We start from the raw sequence: 8,524 nt of genomic DNA on the forward strand, positions 1-8,524 counted from the left end.
AAATGCTGGGCTAGATGAAGCACAAGCTGGAGTCAAGATTGCTGGGAGAAATATCAATAACCTCAGATATGCAGATGACACCACCCTTATGGCAGAAAGTGAAGAGGAACTAAAAAGCCTCTTGATGAAAGTGAAAGAGGAGAGTGAAAAAGTTGGCTTAAAGCTTAACATTCAGAAAACTAAGATCATGGCATCTGGTCCCATCACCTCATGGGAAATAGATGGGGAGACAGTGGAAACAGTGTCAGACTTTATTTTCTGGGGATCCAAAATCACTGCAGATGGTGACTGCAGCCATGAAATTAAAAGACGCTTACTCCTTGGAAGGAAAGTTATGACCAACCTAGATAGCATATTAAAAAGCAGAGACATTACTTTGCCAACAAAGGTCCTTCTGGTCAAGGCTATGGTTTTTCCAGTGGTCATGTATGGATGTGAGAGTTGGACTGTGAAGAAAGCTGAGCGCTGAAGAATTGATGCTTTTGAACTGTGGTCTTGGAGAAGACTCTTGAGAGTCCCTTGAACTGCAAGGAGATCCAACCAGTCCATCCTAAAGGAGATCATTCCTGGGTGTTCATTGGAAGGACTGATGCTGAAGCTGAAACTCCAGTACTTTGGCCACCTCATGTGAAGAGTTGACTCATTGGAAAAGACCCTGATGCTGGGAGGGATTGGGGGCAGGAGGAGAAGGGGACGACAGAGGATGAGATGGCTGGATGGCATCACCGACTCGATGGGCATGGGTTTGGATAGACTCCGGGAGTTGGTGATGGACGGGGAGGCCTGGCGTGCTGCAATTCATGGGGTCGCAAAGAGTCGGACACAACTGAGCAACTGAACTGAACTGAACTAAACATTTTGCCATATTTCCTGTAGTTTTATTCATTAAAAAATTATTTATTTATTGGAGTTTTGGCTCCGTTGGGCCTTTGCTGCTGCCTGGCTTTTCTCTAGCTGTGGTGCATGGAGGCTGCTCTCTTGTGGTGCAGGAGCTTCTCCTTGCGGTGGCGTCTCTTGCTGAGGAACACGGCTCGAGGGCGCTAACTTCAGCGGTTGCCTCACGTGGACTACCAGCCTCTAGAGCACTGGCTCAGTAGTTGTGGCCCATGGGCTCAGTTGCTCCATGGCATGTGGGATCTTTCTAATTCAGGGATTGGACCCGTGTCTCCTGCATTGCCAGGTGGATTGTTCACCACTAAGCCACCAGGGAAGCCCTTTTCATTCATTTTTTTTCTTTTTAAACAAGGGATAGTACATTACAGGGGCTTCCCAGGTGGCTCCGCCTGCCAATGCAGGAGATACGGGTTTGATCTGTGGGTCAGGAAGATCCCCTAGAGAAGTAAATGGCACAACCCACTCTAGTACCCTTGCCTAGAAAATCTCATGGGCAGAGGAGCCTGGCAGGCTAAAGTCCACAGGGTGGAAAAAGAGTTGGACATGACTGAGCAACTAAAGAACAACAACAACAACACGATACATTATAGACACAGCTACTTACAGCCTTTCTCCCATCTATGTTTCTTAGGTTACTTTTTTTTTTTTTACACTTTCTGTATGCACCACATGGCATGTGAGATCTTAGTTCTGACTAGGGATGGAACCAATACTCCCTGCATTGAAAGCTCTGAGTCTTAACCACTGGTCAACAAAGGAAGTCCCTCCCATCTATGTTTCAACTTTTACTACATGGGCATATGTGGGTTAGGTATCTATAAAAAATATATACTTTTGCTTATGTGTTCTACATTTTTAAATACTTGGTATGATTTGGCTTATATTCTTTTGCCATTTGGTTTTATCTTATTCAACATCATTCTTTTGAAACTTATCCCTGTTAATATATGAGATTGCATTCATTTTATCTGCTGTATAGTATTCCAATCTGATTGCATTTATATTTCTGTTATCTTGTTGGGGGACAGTGAAGCTGTTTCTAGTTGTTATTATAAAAACCATGAATGGACTTACTCATATATATCTCCCTGTGCACATCTGTGAGAATTCCTCTAGAGTCACACCTGGAAGTAGAATTGCTGAGTTCCAAAGAAATGTGTGTTTTCAGCTTTACCAGATATTGCCAAATTGCCCTATAAAATGATTGTGTCCGGTACTCCATGAATTTCTTCTTCTCAAATACTTTGCACGTCTCCAGGAACCAGAGTGGATAAATAGCATCTCACATTTATGAACCAATCATCTTTCCTTTTCAAGAAATAACCTGGAAATATCCTCCATTCACTTTTCTGTAATGCTTTTTGTGTGTGTCCTTTTCTTCCTGATTACAAAAGTACTTTATTTATGATTGATACTAAATCTTTTTCAGTTATGTGGATTGCAAATTTCTTCTCCCAGTCTGTAAGAGACTTTCACTTTGTAGTGTCTTTTGTTTTTGTTTGTTTGTTTTTTAAATTTATTTGGCTGTGTTGGGTCTTAGTTGTGGCACAAGGAACCTTTCATTGTGGTGCATGAACTCTCTAGTTGTGGCGTGAGGACTCGGTAGTGATGGCGTGAGGACTCGGTAGTTGTGGCATGAGGGCTCAGTAGCTGCAGCGTGAGGACTCAGTAGTCGTGGCGTGTGGGCTCAGTAGTCATGCCGTGAGGGCTCAGTAGTCGCGGCGCGAGGGCTCAGTAGTCTTGGCGTGAGGGCTCAGTAGGCGTGGCGTGAGGGCTCAGTAGTCGTGCGTGAGGGCTCAGTAGGCGTGGCGTGAGGGCTCAGTAGTCGTGCGTGAGGGCTCAGTAGTCTTGGCGTGAAGTCTCAGTAGTTGTGGCGTGAGGGCTCAGTAGTTGTGGCATGAGAGATATAATTTCCCAACTAGGGATCAAACTTGCATCCCCTGAATTGCAAAGTGGATTCTTAGCCACTGGGCCACCAGGGGAGTTCCTACAGTGTCTTTTGTTAAATGTTTTCAAATTATTATTGAAGCTGGATGATTGATACATGGGGAATCATTATACTGTTATCTCTACTTTTATGTAATTTTGAAAATTCCCCTAACAAAAAGGTTCTTAAAAATCCATAAAACAATTCTCTATCATCCCAAATTCCTGAAGATCAGCTCCTATATTTCATCATTTTACTTTCCACATTCAGGTCTCTAATGCCACTGGGATTTATTTTTGTAGTTGCTGTGGAAGAGGATCAAATATTATATTTCCCTCATCTATGGCCAACTGTGTCCAGTTCTATTTCTGATCCTGTTTATCGCTTCTCCTCTGACCAGAAATTTCCCCTCTGCCCCATATATCCTTAAGACTGCTTCTAAGCTCTCTATTCTGTTCCTTAGTCACTGTGTGTACTCTCATCTTGCCACAGTTTTTTTTTTTTTAATTAATTAATTTATTTATTTGGCTGCGCCTACAAATACAACTAGGTAGAGTCTTAGTTGTGACATGAAGCACTTTTTATTTTAGTTGCAGTGTGTGGGATCTAGTTCTCTAACCAGAGATCCAACCCAGGCCCCCTGCATTGGGAGTGTGGATGCTTAACCACTGGACCACCAGGGAAGTCCCCTCTGCTGCAGTTTTAACTCCCATATTACCAGATTGGCCACAGTAGTATCTGTCAGGCCAGATTGGTATCCCTTCTTCTTTTTCTTCTTCAGATTGACTTGGCTCTTCTTAGCCTCTTTCCTTCCACACAAATTTTATGATCAGCTTATGCAATTCCAGAAAGGAAAAAAACAAAAACAAAAAAACCAACAATCCTGGGTTAACTGGAATCCTGTTGAATTCCAGATTCTTTTTTGGGAGAAGCAACATCTTTCTAACATGATACCTTCCTGAACATCACCTTGTCATATCCGTCCATGTATAAGGGCTTCTATTTCGGTCCTTATGTAAAAATGTGTGTTTGAAGACTTCCCTGGTAGTCCAGTGGTTAAGGCTCCAAGCTCCCAATGCAGGGGACCTGTGCTCGATCCCTGGTCCGGAAACAAGATCCCACATCCTGCAGTGAAGATCAAAGATCCTGTCTGCTGCAACTAAGACTCAGCACAGTCAAATAAGTAAATAAATATGTATATCTTTAAATGTGCTTGTTTTCCCCATGAGGGTCTGTTCAGCCTTTGTTAGATTTGTTCCTGGGGCCTGTGGGGTTTGTGGCTGGCTTTCCCCCCTCCCCAACCCCCACATCAACCATGCCAGGTGCATCCTTCCTCACCCGCTTGGTCCACGCCCTCCCCCCCAGGTCCAGGCAGCAGCTGTCTACTCCAACAGCTGACTGTTTCTGGGATGCCGTGCCGAGTGGTCGGGGGTCCCACCTCCCACCTCAGGGCCTGTCAGCTGAGTCTGGGGAGAGGTGCAGTTGTTTCCGTGGGGACAATGAGTTGCATTCTATACAGGCCCCTCTCTGAGCCTCCCTCCCCCAGTCCAGAGCAACTGTTCTTGTGGTAGGGAAGGGCTGCACCTGTCAGCTCTAGCTACTCTTTCGGGCAACCCTTTTCGTCATGTCTTCCACCCACCCTACCCCACCCTTTCCCACCCCGCAAGCAGAATCTAGCTCCTTGATCAGGGATCAAAACTGTGCTCCCTACACTGGGAGCAAAGAGTCTTAACCTCCAGGGAAAGTCCCTTCTGAACTTCCTATGAGCCATCTCTTGTGTGTGTCTTACGGGCTGATTGCCCGTTCATGGGTCTGTCATTGACTGGAACTGGTGGGCAGAGGAAAGGTGGTCTTGGAAATGGATCATCCCTCTCTAACCTTGGAGGACTGACAGTGTTCTCTTAGCTGTCACCACGTTCAGGTCTCAAATCCTCACAGTGGCCCCAATTAGGTAGATTAGTGACTACTGTCGCAGGTAGAGAGGTGCTGTGATGAGGCTGGGACTCTGCCCCTCCCCAGTGACATGTCCTATACCTGGCTGGCCTCCGCACCTGCTTCTCGGCACCTGCTCCCCTCAGCACTCCCTGCCCTCGGTGAGGCCTCTCTGGCCTCTTTTCAGCATCCTTGTTTGGGGGTTGACATCACTCTCAATGGCCCACTGGCTACAGCCCAGTGCTGACTGCCCCTAGGGATGATGACCCTGGAACACGGCAGAACCAGAATCCAGGCCTCCATGGCTTCTTCAAGTGATAAATGAGCCCCAGCACCCAGTCTCACTGGCTGTTCATGGGTGTCAGGGTGCCTCGTACTAGGCCTTCAAGGAGCAACCTGTCTGGCTGGCCTTAGACACAGGATGTCCTGGGAGAGACAACCCAAAATGATGGAAGAAAGGACATTCTTTTTTTTCAATTGCAGTGTAGCTGATTTACAGTCTGTGTTGATTTTCTGCTGTATAGCAAAGTGATTCAGTTCTACCTGTATATATTCTTTTTCATATTCTTTTCCATTATGGTTTATCACAGGATATTGAAGATAGCTCTGTGCTTTACAGTAGGGCCCTGTTGTTTATCCGTCTTATATATAACAGTTTGCATCTGCAAATCCCCAACTCCCAATCAGGCAGGAAAATGTTATTTATTGAACACCTTCTAAAAGCCAAGCTCTGGACATCTCCCAACTCTTGATCCTGCCTGAGGCAGATTATATGATGATTAGTACTGTAGGGAGGAGGACCGCCAAGCAGCACAACTCCAAGAAGTCACTCACACCCCCAGTTGGCCTTGTCCAGCATGCTTGGTCATCCAGAGCAGCACTGAGGGCCCCAGAGCCAGAGGGTGAATCCAGATTGGAGTGACCATTGGAAACACTCTTCACAGGTCTGTCTGGGTCCTAGTAGAATGACTGGCAGGGTGGTACAGGGCTTTGAAGCCCTAGATGAAGACAGCAGACAGGGGTGGGAGGAGCAGAAGGCTCAGTGCTCCCAGGTCTCACGAGAACCCGTCGGCTCTATTCCCAGCTCTCACCACTGAACTGGTTTGCCCATGTCCTTGTCGGTCATGCTGTTGACTCTTGATATGTGTGTCCTGTGTCCTCAGCACTGCGTACATGCTTGCTATTGACATGAACGGCCCAATTAAATGATGTCTATGTGGGCTTCCCTGGGGGCTCAGTGGTAGAGAATCCGCCTGCCAATGCAGGCGATGTGAGTTCGATCCCTGGTCCAGGAAGATCCCACATACCTTGGAGCAACTAAGCCTGTGAACCACAACTATGGAGCCTGTGCTCTAGAGCCTGGGAACCCCAACTGCTGAAGCCTATGCACCCTGAAGACGGTGCTCAGCAACAACAGAAGCTACTGAAATGAGAAGACCTCACACTGCAACTAGAAAGCAGCCCCCGCTCATCATAGCAGAGAAAAGCCGATGTAGCAACTAAAACCCAGCATAGCCAATAAATAAATACATAAATAAAGAAAATTATATAAAAAACTGATGTCTATGTACAGGGGGAGGGAGTCCCCAGGACATTTCTGGGAAGCCTGGGTACCAGGGAAAACCACTGAAAGGACCTCAGGGGTCATTTACAACTCAGCCTACAGGCCTTAACTTCACAAGTTGGCACCCAAATACATCTTTTTTTTTAATTGACTTTGAGGAACAGGAGTTTTAGCCAATTTCCTCCCCTGCCAGCAGAGGATTGGGGGCAGAGGTCAAAGCCATGCAATCAGGATCCATTACACAAAGCTAAATCAGGAACTAGAAGGAACTGCTCCCTGGCAGCTCTGTTGCCAAAAGGGATGGTTATCTTTCCAGGAAAGGCTGAAGAAATCCTTTTCTGCCTTGGGGAAGGCCACTTGGTGGGATTAATCCCAGGTGAAAGTGGGAAGGAGATGAAGTGAGTTAATCCCAAAAGGGGATGAGGGGTAGAGAATGAACTGAAACCAGATCCAGGCCCTGGACACAGCTGCGGCCCTTGCCCCATCTCCCTTCCCAACCCCCTCTGGGGTTTCCCATTGTTACTGGAGAAAACATCCTGTTTCTTTTACTTGCCTCACTGTCCCGGGCCCCTGGAGCCCCTCACTGTCTTCCGGGGACAGGGAAGGGACAGAAGTCCAGCCCCAGGCCCAGGATCCAAGGATCTCACTGTTGGATGTTCGGTGATTGTTTTATGTGGCAGAATTAGAGTCTAAACTGTTACCAACTCTTTAGTCCAACAGCTATTCTTTGCTTCTACATCTTCACATTCCCAGTCATGAACTCTTGAGTCAACATTTTACTTAAGAAGACAAGGACACAGGGGCTTGTTAACGGTTTCAGAGGATCTCACATCTGTGTACACTGAATTGGGAGGGATGGATTGTGACTTACCCAAGGTCACAGCAATTGTAGATCTGGGTCAGTGCATGGTGGGACCTCTAAGTTTCTCTGGAGATTACATACTTTGGCAGATCCCAGAGGGAAACTACTTCCCCTCCCTTGGGCTCAGCATGGTCAGTTCCTCCCCTCTGAGTGGCTCTTTCCAGCTGACTGTGGCCTACAGGGGTTCTGCACACATCCTAGAAATCTGTTCAGATTCACAGAGCTCTGGGGCTCAATAGCACAGGCTCTGCAGCAAGCAGGCCTGGATTTGGAGCCCTTGACAGAATACATACTTATTTATTCTTACGAGAAGTATTTATTACTGAGCACTGGGGACAGAGCAGCAGACAAAACAGACATAAGTCCCTACTCTCATGGAGTTTATATTCTAGGACACAGACAATCAGCAAGATAAGGAAGGAGGATATACAGTTTGTGAGAAGGATTTGCTGAGGAGGTCAATAAAGCAAAAGAGAGGATGGAGAAAAGGCAGGATGGAGTGGAGTGAATGTCCTGTTAAATAGAGTGGATGCATAACATTTGAACCAAGATTTAAAGGAGGTGAGCGATGGAACCATATGGATGCCTGAAGATAGCGCCTTGTAGGCAGGAGCAATGGTAGGTGCAAAAGCCCTGAGAAAAAAACATGTCTGGCACAGTTAAGGAGCAGCAGGAAGCCAGTGTGGCTGCCACAGTGAGATAGGCAAGGACTAGAACTTGGAAGCCAGGGCCTCAGAGGTCACAGTTAAAGACTTTGGCTTTAATTCTTTTTTTTTTTTTCCCAAAGAGGATTTTATTGATGACATTTTTATTTCCCTTCCAAAAAAACCAACTGGAACTAAATGAAGTAAACGATCTCAAACTTTTATTGTCTTCATAATAAAACAAAATATGAAGCTCAAAATTGGATCACTTGGCCCTTTCTCTTCTTATAGCCTCCCAACTCAAAATGCTTGCATCTCTTAATAGCCAGCATTCTCTTCGATCTACAGTTGGGCTAAACACATTCAAGCCTCAGTACAATCTTCTTTGTAGTTTCAGCCTTTTTCCGGAAAATTGGCTTAGTCTGCCCACCATAGCCACTCTGCTTCCTGTCATAACGCCGCTTTCCCTGGGCATATAAAGAATCCTTGCCCTTCTTGTACTGTGTCATTTTGTGGGGCTGGTGCTTCCCACACTTCTTACAGAAAGTCTGGCAGGTTTTTGGAACGTTCACCATGTTTGCTAGAGCGATACCAGCACAAAAAGGACTTTGGCTTTAATTCTTAATGAAAAGGTAGTTTAAGCAGAAAAAGGACAGGATCTACTCATGTTTTAGAAAGATCACCCTGGTCACTGCATGGAA

At 46.1% G+C, this 8,524-nt stretch overlaps 1 pseudogene; it reads right to left on the reverse strand.

The window, feature by feature from the left end:
- Window positions 1–7,979: 7,979 nt before the first annotated feature.
- LOC133059057 (large ribosomal subunit protein eL42-like) lies at window positions 7,980–8,398 on the reverse strand (annotated as a pseudogene).
- Window positions 8,399–8,524: the final 126 nt, after the last annotated feature.

The sequence above is a fragment of the Dama dama genome, chromosome 7 (genome assembly GCF_033118175.1).
Source record: "Dama dama isolate Ldn47 chromosome 7, ASM3311817v1, whole genome shotgun sequence".
NCBI lineage: Eukaryota > Metazoa > Chordata > Mammalia > Artiodactyla > Cervidae > Dama > Dama dama.